The following is a 21,735-nucleotide window of genomic DNA, read 5'->3' as shown; positions in this document are numbered from 1 at the left end:
ACATAATAGGCGACGTTTTATAAGTGTCTAACCAGTGTCATATGAGCAAGAGCTTGACGCAGGGCGATTTCAACATTCTAATGTCGCCTGCAACGCCTTACCACCTCAAATTCTTAGGGAAGTTGAGCAATGGAGACATTTTATAAATGTTTTCAACATTCAGATACCAGACTTAATACTCCAGCACGTGGACTGCGAGGCGCGTTGAGCAAAGCCGAGACAAAATGCGGATAATTTCAAGATTCTAATGCCAACTGCAGAGCTTATCCCCTAAACTGAGGAGAATGCTACAGAAGACAAACGTTGCGATATTTTCTACATTCTAATGTCTGCAATACACAAACACCTGAACTTTGGAGAAAGTTGAGATACGAAAGGCGCTACGATGGTTCCCAACATTCGTACGTCAGCACCTACAATGCAAATAATGTCGAGCAAAGAGAAACGCGACAATGTTTTCAACAGTCTACTACCTTTACTGAAATGAATGCCGAGAATATAAAAAAAAAAACGGGGGTGGCGGCGACCAAGGTGTAAACCAAATGCTTCAAAAAGATGTCGGACTCGTCAACATAAAGCAGATCGCGTAGGGGCACACTTGCGTAACCTCGCGTCTAAAATTACCTCCTCCTGACGCAGAGCCAAATCCACGGGGACAGATTTTGCCTCAGAACGGGTCATTCCGATGAAGGCTCACTGCTCACAGTGACTGTACTTCGCGATTCTTGTGAGGTAACGGGACGAGGGACTGTCTTTTTTTTATGATTTCTTTTATCCCGCTGACACACACACACACACACACACAAAGAGATGAGACAGAGAGAGAGAGAGAGAGAGAGAGAGAGAGAGAGAGAGAGAGAGAGAGAGAGAGAAATTTCTGTATGATAAATGAATATGAGGAACTCATATTTTTCGTAATTTCCTCATTTCCAATATCCCGCTGAGAGAGAGAGAGAGAGAGAGAGAGAGAGAGAGAGAGAGAGAGAGCTTCACGATTCCTGTATAAGGTAACGGAAAGTGAGGTATAAAAATTTCTTGTTGATATTTCACGGTTTCTTACATCCCGCTGAGAGAAAGAAAGAAAGAAAGAAAGAGAGAGAGAGAGAGAGAGAGAGAGAGAGAGAGAGAGAGAGAGATGGGGGTGAGAACATTCTATGTCATATAAGAGAATGAAGTCGTAAGGAGCCAAAATGAAAGAACATAATTAACTGTACCTAGTTGGTAAGAAGTGTTTTCGGAAGTGAAAAAAAATAATAATAACAACAACAACAACAACACTAATAATAATAATAATGAAAACGCTAAATAAATAAATGAATAAATGAAGACTTATAAATAGCTGCAAGTAAAAAATTTGACTTCACCGAATTACAAAAAACGCCAACTTTCGGGCATATTAGTGTAGCATATTAGTGTAAAAGTCTATTGTTCAAATTATTACTTAACGTTTATGAACTATAGGGTACTTATTATGTATATATTCATAATAAGCATTCTAATATTATACATACATCCCAATGCATACCATCATACTAAACATCCAATAATAATCATACAATCCAATGCATTATACCTCTTCACATTTACGTGCACTATACTATAAAAATCATAATTCTTTTTATTAACATAAACGATATTCTCTTTGCTTTTTCGTTTGTTTGTATGGTGTTTTTACGTTGCATGGAACCAGCGGTTATTCAGCAACGGGACCAACGGCTTTACGTGACTTCCGAACCACGTCGAGAGTGAACTTCTACCACCAGAATGAACGATATTCTTCCGCTTATGTTGGAGGAAAGCTGCATCACTCATCACAGTGTGTATCACAGGCAAACACAAACACATCCTATAAAGGCAGTGAATTATGTGAAGCTGTTCATTAAAACGTGAGCAAGTGAAAGTCTGCAAACACGTTCCGACCCCTCAGACGAAAATTATTATTATTATTGTATATTTTTTTTTAATAAACATACTTCAGAAACGCACCTAATCTCTGACATTAACCAAGTCGGGACCAGCCTCTAAATCAGGACGTTCATTAAAAACCAGCACAAAGTACACTTACATTTTAAATCAGCCATTAGCCCCGTCAAACCCGCCCTCTTAAACGTGGTGCTTATGCCTAGGCACACGCACATGCACGTGTGTGTGTGTGTGTGTGTGTTTGTGTGTGGTGTGTGTGTGGTGTGTGTGTGTACATTATATAAAAATATATATTTATAATATACGAAATTAAGTAAAAAAAAAAAAATTCTTCTATTATTTCCCGGAAACTTTATTTAGCCATAATATACGCCATCTAGGTCAACACACCTCTCGCTGTTGAGAACCGAGAAGTTAACAGATTCATTTTACAGTAGCGGCCAAATGGCGTATATTTGGTGTGTGTGTGTGTGTGTATGTATGTATGCATTAATATACAAGTGTCCTTTAATATCCAATTCACTCTACCTCGGAATTAATATATTGTCATATCCGTTAACAGAAGGGGAATTTTTTCAGTTGATAATAATTTCGTCCTCTCGTGGGTTCGAACCAGCTCCGAGCGGTCTGAGGAGAAATCAGGACTTAAGTGACGTTGTTGGCGGGTTCGAACCCACGAGAGAACGAAATTATTATCAACTAAAACAATTCCCCATCGGTTAACATATATGAAAATATATTGATTCCGGGGTAGAGCGAATTGGATATTAAAGGACATTTGTAACTTAACCCATGTATATGAATCACGGTGATGTGATAAAAAGTTCATTTATATATATATATATATATATATATAATATATATATATATATATATATATATATATATATATATATATATATATATAATCACCAACTAAGTCATTTTACCACTACTGCATATATCTGTTAACTTCGCGGTTCTCAACAGCGAACGGTTTTGGGATGAGGTTGTCAGCCTCTGTGGCCAGGACACATCACAATCGAACAACCATCAGGTGCCAAAATAAGCCATCAGGATTACAACCTATCTATCAGGGGACGGACCCAATGCGCCTCCATCAGAAGACATAATTGTAAAACTTCTCACAGACCTGTTTGTTTGTATGGTGTTTTTACGTTGCATGGAACCGGCGGTTACTCAGCAACGAGACCAACGGTTTTACGTGACTTCCGAACCACTTCGAGAGTGAACTTCTATCACCAGAAATACACATCTCTGACCCCTCCATGGAATGCCCGAGAATCGAACTCGCAGCAACCGAAGTGGCAGGCAAAGACCATACCAACCACGCCACTTAGGCGCTTTCTCATAGAGCTGTCGGAAGCCGGAAATACGCAAACCTCTACCAACAGGGAAAGAAAGCCAAACCGTCCGGTGAGGGACAATCGTTCCCCTTTAATATGTGATCACTGGACTTGGGGAACACACAGGCGCTATAGACTTCCTCATTTCTGAAGTACGAACAGTATCAATTCGCTTTACTGAGCTTGGGGAACACACAGGCGCAAAAGACGAATGATAGGAACACTAAAGCACAGAGAGAATTGCTGATTTTCGAATTGAGGATTGTTGGTTTACAAAAGGACGTGCAACATGGTTTAGAGTTGAATGCTTAACTATGGGAGAGTAAGCTATATACCATGCGCTTTTTCGAAATCAAGGAGATAAGGATACTCTCTCCAACAGCCCTAAAAAGATGGAACAGGTAACGGATCCGAACCAGAGAGAGAGAGAGAGAGAGAGAGAGAGAGAGAGAGAGAAATGGACTTTTACTGGAGCGTCGGAATGAAGAATTGAAATCTACCGCTCTCAACGAGCTATCTACCTTTAACTTTGACCCAGTAAACAAAGGGAAAGGCAACTTTTCTACTGCCACCCACCACCTCCCTCAGGTTATTATGCAGTAGAATGCAAATTTATGACCTTGGCAATAATCAATCCAATTCCTGTTCCTTGTGGGGATCTTCGCCCCCCGGACTTTGGGAAGACACGTTTAGTTTTCCGTAAAAGAAAACTATTGAGATGGCTACTTGTCTGTCCGTCTGCACTTTTTCTGTCCGCCCTCACATCTTAAAAACTACTGAGGTTAGAGGGCTGCAGATTGGGATGTAGATCACGCACCCACCAATCATCAAACATACTAAATAGCAGCCCTCTAGCCGCAGTAGTTTTTATTTTATTGAAGGTTATAGTTAACTTTAATCATGCGTCTGGCAACTATATGACAGGCCATCACCGAGCCATGGTTAAAGTTTCTTGGACCGCGGCTCATACAGCATTAAACCGAGACCACCGAAAAATATATCTATCTTCGGTGGCCTTCATTATACGCTGTATGGAACACTTGATTGCGCCGAAGAAACTTCGGCGCATTATTTACTTGTCTGAATAATGAAGACGAAAATCTCCCAGTCCTGTACTGTGGTGTAGATGCTGTTTCAGCTTGTCCAAATAGTATTGTTATCATATGAAAAAAATATATATATTTTTTTCACTGTAGCCTTTAGGAACTGATGAAAGTAAGGTATTTATAACCGAATCCCAGAACCGACAATGAGACCAAAATGGGAAATTAGTGCTGTTATAAAAAAATAAAAATCAAGAAATAATGTTTAAGGGCGCAATTCATCAGTGACTTCTCAAAGTCGACTGCCTTTTCTCAGCGGTGCCACAAGAAACTGAAGAATATACTACTGTGGGTAGCATTCTAATAACCAACCATTATTATTATTTGCTGTAAGAAGACCTTCATTAATACAGGTTTTGTTGAAAATAATGGCTATTTCAGCCGCGTTTACTTTGTATAGAAGTTTCTCTATTCTTCTTAACACTGAATTTTTTTCTGTACTCAAATTGGCCAATATGAGTACAGAAGAAAAGTCAGTAATAAGAATAGAGAAACTTCTATACAAATTAAATGTGGCTGAAATAACCATTATTATTAATGAAGCAGGTATTATTATTATTATTATTAAAGAACGAAATTGTAAACACCTGCTAAGAAATCTGAACAGGCCCTCAAACTCTCAGTATAGTTTAACGCTGGTTGTCCCTCCTGACCGCATTTCCCTGATATTACGAGGAAACCTCTTCACCGTCCTCGCCGTTACTATTGTTCATCATTATAATTTCCTCCTCCGTTATTGTTACCCTCTTTGTTGCTATGTTCCTATCACTTCCCCCCCTTCTAGATATGTAGATCCATAACTGAACGGTTGCGGTTATCAGGAGCCCAATGAATTGCAAATGATCATGATTGGCGGAAGACCAGTTTTACTGCACAACATCAAAGCGTATATACATGACTGTTTTCTTCCAGAATATTAATGAGGCCGTCCAGCAACTCCCTAGCTTAATGAACATCTTAATGAAATCGGCCAGAAGAGAGTAAAATGTCCAAGAGTCAGTCCGCCATGCCTATGCTGAATATAAATTACATCTCAACCTAAAACGGATAGTTGAACTTCTAATCCTTTTTACTTTTTTTGTAATGTTTCTGAACACCTTTTTACTTGTACCGATGACAATGGTAGGAATGGGGGAAAGAGAAGTATGGAATCTACTTCCTTTCACTTTTTTTTTTCTAATCAGCCACAAATATATGCATCCTGTTAACCGTGGTGGTTGAAATCAAGGTCGATCTGTGAAACCCTGCACTGCGAGTCAAGTTACTTTCATCTACTGGCCACTCGCGGCTGTGGCCACGTCTTTAATCAAGGGGCGGGACGGGTCATAAGTCATCTTTACATCAATCCTGTCATTATTGTCATAAGTATCTTAGTTTAACAGACCACTGAGCTGATGAACAGCTCTCCTAGGGCTGGCCCGAAGGATTAGATATTTTTACGTGGCTAGGAACCAACTGGTCACCTAGCAACGGGACCTACAGCTTATTGTGGGATCCGAACCACATTATATCGAGAAATGAATCTCTATCACCAGAAATAAATTCCTCTGATTCCGCGTTGGTGGAACTTCGGACCGCCGGATTGGTAGCCGAGTGCAAAAATCACTGGTCCAACGAAGAACTTATTGTCATACAGCCTTACAAATGTTTTACCTGAGAGAATCTAATGACAGTACACCAACTTTTTTCTAATGGATTTTAGACCTTACTGTATGTTACCCTCTTTGACTACGATGTTTCACAAGTTTATTCTTATTGCCAAGCTAACAACAGACCCATGACTTCACGTGACCCAAGGCAATAAGGTAATTATCAGCTTCTGATACAAAGCCGTCTCCTGCAAATCTGAAATTAATGCAAACGACGAAAGACCCTAATTACCAGGAAGCCCACACGACAATAAATCACGTCACGTTCTTCCCGAAGCGCTGACCTGAGTGACCAACAGGAATGCTGAGGTGGGCCACAGCGAAAAGAACAGGCAGGCAACCCTTCGATGACATCGATCGCTGCTGACGCAACATTTTCTAGTGAAAGACGGAGGGCACCGGGAACTCTCTCTCTCTCTCTCTCTCTCTCTCTCTCTCTCTCACCAAGGAATTTGACGTTCAATGAAAACAATTTTTGAGTGAAATTTGACTTCTCAAGGATCCTGACATTCAGTCCAATACCTTTAACCTTTACATTAAAATTTATCTATACCGACGACGTCACTTGGTCAATATTTACAAATATTCACCCGATTCCCAGACAGTTTCTTCCAATATTCGGAAACCTCTTCCTGCTTCTGTTTTTCCTCGAAGTCCAACTTTTAAGCTACAGGAGGCAGATGTATCGCTACACCCCCAGGTAAACCCCATCCGCATTCCTTCTTTCCGGTGGTACTGCTTTTCTTTGTCTACTCCCCGTAGGGAGGTAGTGCCGTCAGTGGACCTCATGCGGTGCACTGTAGGCATTACTTAAGGTTCTTTGCAGCGTGCCTTCGGCCCCTAGCTGCAACCACTTTCGTTCCTTTTACTGTACCTCCTTTCATATTCTCTTTCTTCATCTTACTTCCCACCCTCTCCTAACACTTGATTCATCGTGCAACTGCGAGGTTTTCCTCCTGTTACACCTTTCAAAGCTTTTCTGTCAATATCCATTTCAGCGCTGAATGACCTCATAGGTCAAAGTGCTTGGCCTTTGGCCTAAATTCTATATTCAGGTCATCATCTTTGTCTACTTCGGTGCCGAGGTCTCAGTTTTGGAAGTCATTACTTGATTGCGTCATGTTTCGGAATGTGACGCGTACTAGTTGCCATAACTACACCGGCCGTCTCTCTCTAGCCAGTGAGGTAGGAACTTGCATAGAACGGGTTAGGCGCTCCCCTGAAATCATTCATCATCTCTTAATAAAAGTTTTCAACTCTCGCTTCTGCTTTTTTTTATATATATAACTGTGCAAAGGCGAGATTCTTCTCTTTTTCTCTGTCTATCGCTGTGGGTTAATCAGCATTCACAATGTCTACCAATAGTATGGTTAATGAAAAACAGGCTAACATTTCTATTGCGAACTTTGTAAGATCTGCCTATTAAACTCATGGATTTGTGCCAAGAGAGTATGGCCCTTAACCACCAAATGAGACTTTATTGGGAATAGGCACAGGGCCAAACAGTGCCACGGTCAATGGGAGTGTGTTACCAAAACAACAATCGGAATGTCACACCGTAATCTCCAAAGCGCTCCTGATTCAACCTCTCTTCTCAGCTGGCAATATTTCTTCTCATCTAAATGCGAAAATATATCCAAGTGGATCCTGAAATACAGCTGTCTACACGGCGAGTATCTCCTTTGAATTTGTACCTGGTTATCAACAACAAACATTGTTATATATGTATTTTGAATTTGCAACTTTGTCACTTTATCCATTCTTGTTCATCATTTTAATATTCTTAAATTTCTTCATAATATAAATCTGGAATGCTTGAGGCTGCCACCATCTTCTGAAATACTAGCTTTCACTTTTAGTTCTGTTTAAAAAGAAAACAATTGAGATGGCTACTTGTCTGTCCGTCCGCACTTTTCCTGTCCGCCCTCAGATCTTGAAAACTACTGAGGCTAGAGGGCTGCAAATTGGTATACTGATCATCTACCACCATTCATCATACATACCAAGTTGCAGCCCTCTAGCCTCAGTAGTTTTTATTTTATTTGAGGTTAAGTTAGCCATGATCGTGCGTCGGGCATACGCTACACGTGCCAACAACACTGGCCCCCACCGTGGCGTGGATGAAAGTTTTAATGGGCCGCGGCTGAGAGTTTCATAGGGCCGTCTGTGAACATTTCACACACTAATCGCTGTAGGGAAAACTCGATTGCGCCGAAGAAACTTCCGCATACTTTTCACTTGTTTCATTCTGATCTGAGCTAAAGCCCACATCTGCACCTGGCTCTTCTTAACCTTTGTCTTTGCGAAGGGCATGGCAAGGTTAATTAACTTCATTTGCCTGCACGAATTTTCCTCCTTCCAAGTACCGGTGAGAGAGTGGGCACGAGAGATGTCAATACGCAGCACATGCTTCAGGCAAAGCTTCCTGGTCATCAATGATATCGAGTCATTGATGCTGAAGATCTCGGACAACGCCAAGGCAAAAATATGAGAACCCATTTAATTCCTGCTTTAACTCCTTCAGGAAATGTTGCTGGTCTACTGCTATTCCACGAAGAGACCGGTGCAGGTGGCAACCCGGTGCTCCCGGTGCTCTTGACTTGCGCCGACTCATGGAATAGTTTAAAATAGAGGAAGGAAGGATGATGCAGCCTCGCTTCCAAAAATATCCATTCAAGAGTTGGGGGGAAAAATTACCGGGAAAGAACTTCAAAAACTGGAAGTAGAGGGAGAGAGGCCATCAACAAACCAAAAAAACCCGAGATTGGAGATATCCGCAGCGTAAAAATTGAGAACACTTGGCAAGGGTTAGGGAATATAGAATTTTTGGCCTCAGCCCAAGCGCTGGGATCTATAAGGTTATTCAGTGCTGAAACGGAAACTGACAGGAAAAGATATGAAAGGCGTAACAGGAGGAAAACCTCGCATTTGCACGATGGAACAACGGTTAGGAGAGGGTGGAAAGTAAGATGGAAGAAAGCAAATATGAAAGGAGGTACAGTAAATGGAACGAAATGGGTTGCAGCTTAGGGTCGAGGGCACGCTGCAAAGAATCTTTAATGATATCTACAGTGCACCACCTCATACCAACCCTTCAGGGGTAAAATTTGGGCGTTGCCTGAGAGGGAGCAGTGACTACAGCGGTGTTTACAGATGAGACGAGAGTGGAGCTATCTCACATTACGGAGAATGAGTAACCAGAAAGAATATGTGGCGCTTCTCCTGATGCTTTTCAAAACAGAGAGGGAAGCCCACATATAAACGAATAATAAAGCCCACGAATATGTCAGGTATAAGTTTTTAAGTGTTATAATGGTAATATCTGATGGCCTAGAGGTTTTTTCCTTCCAAAACGTATGGCCAGTGGATGAGACATTCTATTCAAGGTAGAAACGCGTTCCATTCTGGTTTTTCAATCTTCAAAATTCACAGATTCACAGCGTAAAATCACAATAAAATTATACACACACATATATATGTGTACACATATATTACATATATAATATACAAACTCATGTATATATATGTGTGCGTGTATTTGGGTAAAAGCCCATTATTCCACTGAACACAAAACTCATATCGATTTTTCCGACCATATATCAAGAGACCAAAAAACTAACGGCACAACAAGTTGCCGCTCCACGGAAGCTACCTTGAAAAGAGAGAGAGAGAGAGAGAGAGAGAGAGAGAGAGAGAGAGAGAGAGAGAGAGAAGGGGGGGAGTGAATCCAGCAAAGGCGGAAAGAGGTGCCAGAGAGCGAAAGGGAGGAGGGTGCCTATGCCAGGTGATTTTCCATTAACCCAATTTCAGGAAGGGCGAGTTCCCTTTCTTTCTCTCTCTCTCCCTATCTTTCTCTCCTTACCAACCAGAGCTTCTCCCTCTCCCTCCCCCTCACCCTCTCTTTCTCTCCCTGCCCTCCGGCCAGAGCAACAATGCAATAGTTCCCCCTTAGAGTCAACAGAGGGAGCGGGTCGTCTCGCTCCCTGGACTGGCAAATGAACTTTAAGGATCATCGACCACACAGCCAGTCTCTCTCTCTCTCTCTCTCTCTCTTCTCTCTCTCTCTCTCTCCAAAATGCAACAGCATACGGGCGTCAACAGAACAAAGTGGAGCATCATTTATAACAGTTACTCAACACAAGACTTCAGTCTGCAAATTGCATCAGCAGGAAGAGATCGAGAACGGGGCCGAGACGCAATTACTTTTCCGCCGTGCACCCTAAAGACGAGGTCCCGGAACGGCATCTCACTCCCACAGACCTGGCTCTGCCCTGGAGATGGAAGGGCGGCGTTCTTCGTCAGCGGGAATCATTCTTGTAAAGGCGTTTGCAGGGTTCTCTCCAGAGAACCCGCTCTCTCCTTCCGTCTCAAGTATTTTTATGTGACTCGATCGAAATATCTTTTCAGTTTATGTATATATACACTCATATACATACATATAAGTATTTATTAATGTGTATATATACATACATACATATATATATGTATAAAATATATACATATACATGCAATATAAAAACTCCGTATCGTGCTTCTAGGTAATCAGTAGAAGGATCCACAGTAATATTCTTGGATATCAAGACGAAATATTTCGTGTTGATATACAAGAATATTACTGTGGATCCTTCTACTGATATACATATGCATATGCGCACAGCCCCATATATATGTATGTATATATATATATATATATATATATATATATATATATATATATATATATATAGAGGTCACGGAGAGAAAAGAGAAGGGACATCCGCAGCCAGCTGCGAATTCATCTGAGCGCTCCCACTTTAATTCGTTCCTTCTCCGGAAGGGCAATGACCTCCAGCGAGATCTGCGAGGCACAGGAGTCAGGCAAAATTAACAGAAATCGAAGGGGAAACATTCAACTTGAAAAGGATATTTCAACCGCCTTCACATTCCAACCCAGGGTCACCATCTCCAGCAATTGACTCCAGGTCCCCTCTCTCAGCCCTACGATTTCCAGTCTGTTTCACCTACTCTGGGTCCTCCTTCCCCTCAACCCCCAATCTGCTAACGGCCTCATCATAAACTTTAAGAGAAGAGAATATAGATTCTAGACCCCAGGCCAAGCGCTGGGACCTATGAGGTCATTCAGCGTTCAAACGGAAATCGACATTGAAAAGGTCTGAAAGGATTATCAGGAGGAAAACCTCGCAGTTGCACGATCAATCAACTGTTGTGGAAGTAAGATAGAAGAAATGGAATATGAACGGAGGTACAGTAACAGGAAATTTTTCATGGGGAGTCCCCGTGAGATAAATAGTGCCATCAGTGCACTTCTGGAGGTGCACTGTAGGCATTACTAAGAAGTGTTTGCCACGTCCCTTCTGTCCCAAGCTGCACCATCTTTGCAGCCTCTCACTTGACCTTCATTCCTCTTTCCTTTCTCTAAATCTGCTGTCCAACTTCTCTATTACGTCTTATTGCCACTGTGGGGTTTTAATTCCTTTATTTTCTTGAACTCTTCATCTCGCTCTCCAACAACTCACACTCCTTTGTACTGGCTTAGGTGTTAAATAGCCAGAAGTGCCTGAGTTAATTATTCTTGGCTTGACAGCATAAATTTCATAAAATCCACTTCATATTCTCAGTCGCCCACCTGCTTCCGATCCGATCATAAACTTTAGCTAAAAGAGTTGAGTTCAATCAACAAAAGGACTCATTATTTTGGTTTTCCAGTCCCCATGATGACCATACAAACCTAGAACTTTTCAATGTCACGGGAGCTTATACGCCAACGGCTCAGGGCTTTCATGGGGTAACACTTCCATGTATACCAAGCAAACTCATAAAAAATGTACAAACGACAAGACAATCCAGGGAGATTGCCTCACGGTATTAACCCGGTATGTCTCCACCTACTCCGAGGTGCTATGGTAGATTCACATCAACCATGCATTTGACGTCTAGGCCCGTCCCTTACGACGCACCCGATTGGCTGTTGATAAGCCAGTCACAGGGTTGGAAACTCTCAGTCTCTCTCGAGAGTTCACATGGGGGGATGTGTTCCACCTCTCCTGAGGTATACGTTTGAAAGACTTATCCCTCACGAGAGGCGGAACACATCCTGCCTATATGAACTCTCGAGAGAGACTGAGAGTTTCCAGCCCTGCGATTGGCTTATCAACAGCCAATCAGGAGCGTCGTAAGAGACTGGCCTAGACATCAAATGCACGGATGATGTGAATCTACTATAGTACTAAACATGGCCGAAGCTCCTTGGGACGCCGTGTTTAGTACTAGCCCCTGAGGGCCTAGGGGATCAAAGTATTATATACTAAAACTATTTCTATTTGTGTGTGGTAGACAAATTATATTAATAAACGATATCTTCGTGCGGCCGTCTACTTTAATTAGCATGAGTTACCCTGGATTTTGACAGAAGTGGATAAATACCGTTATGATCATACCTTGCCTGACTCTCTCCTGAGAATTGGAACTTCGGAAGCTCAAGCGAAGATGCTTTGCACGACTCATTTTTATTTATTGATTAACTTATTATCTTATTTTTCTTTTTTATTACGCGAGATCTCTTCTTTATGTATTCCCTTTACCTCCTCTTACTTCTTCCTAATAAACACCCTATTCTTTGGAAGCTTGAATTTCAAGTCGATGGCCCTTGTGGACTTCTTCCATATGAATAGGTTTCATCTTAATAATAACAATAATGTTAAAAATCCACAATTATATATTCAAATATATTTCTTTGTAAAAATAAAACAAAGACTTTCGAACACCTGAACGGTGTTCTTCATCAGTGTAACGTTAAATGTGAATGGAAAGGTAGTTTCCTCCTGAAGAGCATCTAGAAAGATGCTCTTCAGGAGGGAACTACCTTTCCATTCACATTTAACGTTACACTGATGAAGAACACCGTTCAGGTGTTCGAAAGTCTTTGCTTTATATTTACACAGAAATATATTTGAATATATAATTGTGGATTTTTTAACAATTTGTTTTCACGAGACAGTGAATTTCTTAACAACAACAACAACAATAACACAACACATGACAGCCGCTGGAATGAACATTTTTAACTAAATGAAATAAAATCTGAAATTTTATGCATGGCACAAAACAGACCAGAACAGAAGAGAATATAGAATTCAGGTCAAAAGCCAAGCGCTGGGACCTATGAGGTCATTCAGCGCTCAAAGAGAAATTTTATAGCAAATAGGTTTGAAAAAGCGTGGCCGACGAAAACCTCAAAGCATTATGAAACAATCGTTAAGAGAGTGTTGAGGAAAGTTTGGAAGAAAGAGCAAATGAACGGAGGTACAGTAAAAGGCATGAAGTACCACCCCCTGGAGGGGATTCATGGTACATTCTCACAACTCATATTTGCTTTGTAAATATTTCTGCTCAGTTGACGACGGGCCTAAACACCAGAGAACTCAAGGTAAAAAAAATACATTTAAAAAAAGACTTGGTATATGACGATGCAGTATAAGTTCGGCCCCATCTGTTCTCTTACCTTCGATTCATCAGTATGGGTGTCGAAGGTACTACTCAGCTAAGGTATGAGAGGCGGATTTTCGCAATGGCCGTTTGTGTTGCACGACGTCCAAAGTAATAATAGATCAAATATATTTATGTCTAATAAATATATCTATATATGATATAGTTTATATTATATATACATAGATTAAACATATACACATAATATATAATATATATTATGTAAGATAATATATTATATAATATATATATATCATATACATATATATATAATATATGTATATTATATAAATAATCTATATACATATACATGCTTATTTTTAATAATAATTACTATATACAAATTATATATATATATACATATCTATAATAAATATTATATTATAATATATATATATATATATACTATATATACATACCATAGATATATATATATAGATATATATATATATATATACATACATATATGTGATATATATATATATATATATATATATTATGAAATATCTATATATATATATGTATATGTGTATATGTATATATATGTGTATACATATATATATATAATATATATATATATATATATATATGTATGTATCAAGAGAGAGAGAGAGAGAGAGAGAGAGAGAGAGAGAGAGAGAGAGAGAGAGAGAGGCCCCCTAAGTATCTTTTGCATGAAGTAATGCAACGCGTTAACCTACGTTGCAGGATGAAGGACAAGAAGAAACGCACAATGGAAACCCAGAGGAAGAGAGCAATTAAATTCACAACCAGGAAACTGGATCCGAGTTCAGAATCCAGAGCGTCGTCGCAGACTTTGCCAAACAAACCACACGATATTGTCGTAAGACTCCTTCAAAAGAACCTCTAAAACACAAACCCAAAAAGACGTAAAACTAACGTTTATCTTCCATGCCAAGGCCAGCAGAGCTGTCAAGCAAATGTCCGTGACTTGCCTGGACCCGAAGATAACCAAACTAGTCATGGGAGGTAAGATGGGTGTTGATGTTTGACTATCGAAGATGCGTTACACTTGCCACTTTAAAAGAGTCGGGACAAAGCGAGGTAGGAAGAGAATTCCAGAGCTTGGAAGCAGAATGAAAAACCAGACGAATGAACCAGAGCTGACATCTTGATTCTCTAACTCAAGTTAGTCCATTAATAACTCATACCCTTCCTCACAGGACCGTACCCAGAGTTTTTTTTTTATGGGGTTGGTGGGGGGTCGTTTTTTCCAAAACTGGACCTTTTCTTCTATAACTGTCTTTGCATATATGGGTATATATATATATATATATATATATATATATATATATATATATTATATATATATATATATATATATATATATTATATATATATATATATATATACAAGATGAAATACTTGAAAATGTTATTTTCGTTATATTACGAAGAAAAATTGGGTATGCGGTCTATGCCCTTCAACCCGATTAGATGTTATTCAAAGTACTGACTTTGGTTAACAGAATTTTACTTATAATGTTGAAAGTTTGTACTGAAATTCAAAAATATTTCTTCAGTTTTACTGATCGAGTCATTTATTTTGTTAACAATAACATGCATATTACTTTATTGTTGTTATTTTATATACTCTGACTTAACAAAACAAAAAACAAAACAATAATTATTTATTACTGTGTAAGTACAGTTTAATGGAAAGGATAGTCACAGAAAATATGGACTTCCAGAAAAAAAATTTCTGGGGGGAGGTCGCTCGACCACCCCCGATCCCCCTCGGTACAGGCCTGCCTTACAGAATGTGAATACTCTCTCTCTCTCTCTCTCTCTAAGTGAGTCTCGTAGGCCGACTGAAATTTCTACTGAAAGACAGGAGGACCTTAGACAGTAATTTAAGTGACTTAATGAGACGGCAATTTAAATAATTTAATGAGACAGCAATTTAAGTGACTTAATGAGACAGCAATTTAAGTGACCTAATGAGACAGTAATTTAAATAACTTAATGAGACAGCAATATAAGTGACTTAACGAGGCATTAATTTAAATAAATGAATGGGACAGCAATTTCAGTCGTTAACGAATCAACAACTTAAATAACTTAAAACTTAATGAGACAGCAATTCAAGCAACTCAACGAGACGAGACAAACACAAGCAAGCAACTGAGCGAGGCAGAAACTTGATGACACCAACCGCAAGGCACGAACACCCTGACGAAGACCCCACTGGTGGTAAACAAGCAAACTACAAACCGCCAAGCAAGCAAGCACTGTTTCTGTCACCCAAAGCGGAGAGCCAAAACGAGAGAGAGAGAGAGAGAGAGAGAGAGAGAGAGAGAGAGAGAGAGAGAGAGAGAGAATGTTTGTCTCCGTGGCATGCAAAGCATTCTTTGCTTGTCAAGTCGCCGTATTTCGTGCTGTTAAGGCCACCAATAACCGGGTTGTAGATTGTGGCTCCCACAACACCACCTTCACTCTGATTCAGACCGTTTGAAAAGAAAGATGGAAGCATTGAGGACATCAAGGCTTGCGAACAGAATAAAGCCTCGTTTGTTACTTTATCATTAATTGGGTTCTTTCAAGATAACACACTCCAGTTCGAATGTGAGATGCTCAAGAAAACTGCTTACCTAAATGTTTCTCATTGAAGAAGAAACACTGAGAGGGAGAAAACACAAACAATTTGTTCTCCAACCCAGAGGTGGGAACTACAGATTCCCTAATATACCTGAAAGAGAGAGAGAGAGAGAGAGAGAGAGAGAGAGAGAGAGAGAGAGAGAGAGAGAGAGAGAGAGAGAGAGAATCACAAACAATTTGTTCTTCAAAACATTGGTGGGACAATGTAGATTCTTTCATACTTTTGGAAAACATAGAGAGAGAGAGAGAGAGAGAGAGAGAGAGAGAGAGAGAGAGAGAGAGAGAGTTACAAGGATTAGGATGTCTCAGGCTTTTTGGTCAGAGAGAGGAGCACTAACAATCTGTTCTTCTACGAATAGGTAGGACAACATAGATTCCCTCATACTTGAGAGAGAGAGAGAGAGAGAGAGAGAGAGAGAGAGAGAGAGAGAGAGAGAGAGAGAGAGCAAATAATGTTCATTGTTGTTACGCCACTAATACACAGTTCGTGATTTCCAACCTTCAGTAAGAAGAAAACATGTTCATGACAAAATGCCATTCTAAAAATACTTATCAATTTAGCATCTGATAAGGCTTCAAAGGCTTCAAAAGCTTCATTGTAATGCACACTAAACATCCATTGCGTTTGATTTCAAAGACAAAATGATGCCATTGTTCGACTACAATTGAAGACAAGCGCCACTTAGTCTTTTAAATTCAGGCTGTATATCCTTGAAATATTTTTTTTTCTTTATTTGCTTTGAAAACTTAAAGTAAAACTTTTTTTAATGCCAGGCGATAAAATGGGACAGCCTCCTGTTATCTGGTATCGATGATCAATTGCTGATAGTAAGTGTCATGCATTCTGCTGATGAGACGAAAACATTACCGTAACACTGGGAAATGATGACTGTCTCACTGGGTCCCTTCACAGTACAAGGTGCTAGTAAATAAGGGAGAATTGCTGGACAAGAGTTGCAGTTCGTTATAAATGCAATAATGATGAATTAATCTAATCATGAAAGTTTTACTGTTAAACCCTTGACTTGGAAACCTCAACAGTCTGGAGAGAAACGCCGTCGTTTCACTCAGCATAATTCGGAAGGCTCTCTTGTTTCAATGCCAGATCCATCAAGTAACGCTTCTGAGAAGCATCCCTCTCGGAATGTAACTTTTCTCTGCGAATCCTAAATATAACTATGACTACAGAAGCATCCCTCTGGGAATGGAACTTTTCTCTGGGAATCCCAAATATAAATATTACCATACATAAATTATGGTGAATTAAAGTAAATTCAAAACAATAAAAAAAATCTACAACAGTCTACGCTCAACAATAGGAAATGTATTTAGTGGAATTTATCAGAAAAGTTTTGGCCAAAGATTTGTATCAGATGTAAGCCGATAAGAAGGTATGATATTTACTCTTTGGTACATGACGGTTCCATGATATTTACTCCTTGGTACATGACGGGACTATGATATTTACTCTTTGGTACATGACGGTACCATGATATTTGCTCTTTGGTACATGACGGTACTATGATATTTACTCTTTGGTACATGACGGTACTATGATATTTACTCTTTGGTACATGACGGTACCATGATATTTACTTTTTGGTACATGACGGTACTATGATTATTTACAAGTAAATACAGAAACGACGAAGTCAGATGAATTCAGGGTACTCTACCCGTGTCAAGGATTAGCAATGAGCACCCTTTTTTTCATCTATCAATGGAAAAAGTTTCAAATAGATAACAGAAGGAGCTACTGTAGTAAGTCCTTCTAGAAATGTTGAGCAAAAGTTGGAAGAGAGGGGGAAAATGAAGTAAGGGTGAAGACACAGCCCGAGAGTAGCCACATGAAGGCTAAACATAGCAACAACACAAGTAGTAATACTGTGTATCAAATGTAACACTTGGTAAGAAAGGTCAGAAATAGAGTACACATCTGTCAGGAGGTACTACAGGTTATCAATTAATTATCTATAAACTAGCAATATGCGGAAATGGCTAAACTAACAAAATGCGGAACTATACTCTGGTTTTTTTTCCATCTGTCCATCTGCCTGTGGTGGTCGCGCATGGTAACACTTCGTTCCGGGCTTTAAATAGTTACGCTATGTGTAAGTTTTAGGTAAATTAAAGGATATCTTGGTGTACATTTGCAACTGAAAAGTGTTTTAATAATTTACTGTATGCGAATTAGACCGTTGATTCTCGAAATAGGATGTTCATTTAAAGCCCGGGACGCAGCGTTACCATGCGCAAACACCACAGGCGGATGGACAGATGGAAAAAACCGAGTATAGTTAGACGAAATGAGAGACCGACATGATTTCAAAGCAAATTGGTCTTATTACTAGAGGTAAAGAGGCAATATTCATGAATGTCAACCTTCTGTCTCCTCTGGTTCCACAATGACAAATAAGTTCTCTGCTGTATGTAAGATCAGTTACTACCCTATGGGTTACACAAGAGCTTGAAGCCATAGTTCCAATATACTGGTTGTTCCAAACGAGTTTTGCAAGTACTACTATCACAATATATAAAACATACTCCTACTAAATATATATTATGATGTACAAAATAATACACACATATTCTCAAGAGATCATAAACCACCATTTATTTTAAAAATAATTTTAGTGAAGTATGCATTACTCAGACCATTCCTTTAAATAAATAATTAATGGACAGTAATGTACTAGCTGCATTTTCAGCTTGCATACTACAGAGAGAGAGAGAGAGAGAGAGAGAGAGAGAGAGAGAGAGAGAGAGAGAGAGAGAGAGAGACTTAGAAAAATCATTCTATACAACATGCATTAAGGAATGGCAAAGGTTCTACAATCCTTTCTGAACGAAGGCAAATTCATGCAGCCCACTACAATCTACAGAAGCTCAACCTGCCGCACCTAAAGCTAAAGACATGAGGGCATTTGAGAGCTGCCTCGGGACTCGTGTACTCACTCTTTATAAAGGCTGGAGGTGGAGTCAATTGGAATCTTGGAGGTCTACGGAGTGGTGGTAGAAAACGGGAAGAAAATTCTAATTGGCACTGTAATTCACTGCTTAAAAGTCACATGTGTTTTGTTAATTGTTCTGGGTCGAGATGAAGTGTCACCTGTTATCTTCTTTCTTTGTGTCTTTTCTGGGACTCTCTAGAGATCAGTCACTTGACTTATCTTGCGGGGCAAATCGACTTTCAAAGCTTCTTGCTGGGTTCTCAACTTGGAAAGCTTGTTTCAGACGCCTCCCAAACTACGACTTCAATTCCCTTGGGTGTCTGATACCGGTGAAAATCACCCGAGCAATATATAAAAGGCTGCTTACTAAAGATTCTTAACAGTAACTTGACAGATCGAAAGTCTTGGCTTGAGGAGCCGTCTGCTTCTTAAAGAACATTACTCTACTTCTGCGCAAATAAACGCTCCAACCGCCGAATTCCACCGGCTTCCTTTCAAACAATTTCGCGTGAAAACAACGATATACTTGGGCTTTGAAATCCTCTTTCTCTCTCTTGCCTCACGAAATCTAGGGCGAAATGAAGAGCTGAGATTTTCTCCTTACAATGCTAAGTTCAAAGAATTAATAGGCCTCAGATCTTCCTTCTTCTTCTTCTCATGTCATGCTTGCAGTACTTTCGAACGAAACTTTCCTTAGGTCTACACACCCACTAATATAGATATATATTTATTTATTTACGTAACATATAACTGCCTCTTTCCTCTCGCGTAAATATCACACTCTCTTAAAGCGTATTTTCTCTGGCGTCATATATCTTTTATCTTATACTTTATGTTATATACATATTTATAAAGAGAATTCACCCAAAACCATCGAATATGTCCGAGAAAGAAAAAAGTTCGTGTAAACAACGTGTGTTTCTCAGATAGAAGCTTCACAACGCTAATACTTCGGTTTTACCTCTCACGCTGAAGCCCAGTACCTGTTCCTGCCATTCAATAATCGTCGTCTCTCGAAATCGCCGTAGGAAAATTAACAGTTCTCTTTCTAGGGGGTAGCGTGACAGACAGACAGACAGAGACGGACAGACAATGTGTCAGAAGAGGGGAAGAGCAACGGGAGAGAAAGAAAATGAAAGAATGGCTTCCGTAGCTTTCTCAAGCAAACGACTCGTCAAAATTCCAAAAAAATTTGGGGGTCCAACAGATTCTTTTTTTTTCTTCTATTTCTCTTGACTCTTGTATTTTCTGGTCAGGCCGAAACGGCGTTGTGCGCGCCCTTGTTGTGTGCGTTGTAGCCGCACTCGAAAAATAACTCCGGGGTAAGGGTATCAAGCCCTGAATGGAGAACCAATCTCTCGCTGCGGGAGTGCAGATAGGAAAGGGAAGAAGAAGAAGAAGAAGAAGAAGGAGAGGTGGAGGAGGAGGAGGAAGAAGAAGAAGAACTCCAGAGCCGAAACACAACGATTGATTGGGAAGGAAGGTCCTCCGAGGCGTGTGGTGGAGGCGACCAACTCGGCCAAGAGAGAGGGCGGCAGAATACAGAAGAAAATCACCCTTCCGTCGATTCTGTTCAGCGGTTACGAGAGAAGCAGCTCAGTGGCTGATACAAGCAATATTGATATAATATATATATATTTGATACAGACACACTGATTTATTTATATTTATATACGTTACGATAAGAGTCTTACAGTCAAGCCTAACTTACTGGGAGAGAGAGAAATACTTGAATGATTGTATATGAATATATCTGTGGTACGTGCTTGCGGGCAGGTAACGAAGAAAATAGGATGATGTTTTTTTTCTCGCTGGTTTATGGGTTCATATCTCTATCGCGACACATGGTGCACGCTGTCTACGGCTGTTTCAGTGAACGGGTCGAGACGAGACGAAGGCTCAACATAGGGCAGCTAGCTCCACCATCAGGACTCCACCGCTGCTGCCGCCGCGTCTGCTCCTGCTGCCACCGTCAGGGGGCGGGGTCGCCTACAGGGCTGCTGCTGCCTTTGACGTCTGCGGCAGGTCGAACTGGACGAGGAGGAGGATGAGGAGGATGAGGAGGAGGAGGAGGAGGAGGAGGAGGAAGAGGGGGAGGAGGGTTTGGGCGATGCTGGGCAGGCGAGACTGCCGCTCCTTGGTGGCCTCAGGTCTCTGCCTGATCCGCTTTTCCGCCTACACCTGCTGGAGGAAGAGGAGGAGAGAACAGCCATCAATTCATGGGTCTTCGGGCCCTTGGGAAGACTTAATCATTCTAATACCTTTCGGACATATTGATAAAGATGAATTTATTGGATTTCACATATTGATAAAAATGAACTCTAATGGAGTTCACATAATGACAAAAATTAATTCTAATGGATTTCACATATTGATAAAAGTGAATTCTAGTTGATTTCTGACACTGCTAAAAATTAATTCTAGTGGATTTCATAGATATTGATAGAAAATGAATTCTAATGGTTTTCATACATACTGATAAACAGATAAATTCTAAATAGATTTCAGACATACTGATAAAAAGATAAATTAATGGATTGCAGACACATTGATAAAAGATGAATGCTAATGGATTTCAAAAATGTTGATAAAAAAAATAATTCTAATGGATTTCAGAAATATCGATAAAAATGAATTCTAGTGGAGTTCACATATTGATA

At 40.0% G+C, this 21,735-nt stretch overlaps 1 protein-coding gene across 1 annotated transcript in view; it reads right to left on the bottom strand.

Moving 5' to 3' along the window:
- Positions 1–21,735, bottom strand: part of LOC135205552 (uncharacterized) — a 385,131-nt gene that overhangs the window by 309,522 nt on the left and 53,874 nt on the right. Inside the window, 1 exon segment of the mRNA XM_064236313.1 lies at positions 19,080–21,256. The gene's annotated coding sequence lies outside the window, so the exon portion shown is untranslated.

The sequence above is a fragment of the Macrobrachium nipponense genome, chromosome 24, assembly GCF_015104395.2.
Source record: "Macrobrachium nipponense isolate FS-2020 chromosome 24, ASM1510439v2, whole genome shotgun sequence".
Taxonomy (NCBI): Eukaryota; Metazoa; Arthropoda; class Malacostraca; order Decapoda; family Palaemonidae; genus Macrobrachium; species Macrobrachium nipponense.
The sequence above is the reverse complement of the archived record's forward strand: the minus strand, read 5'-3'. Positions and strand labels throughout refer to the sequence as shown.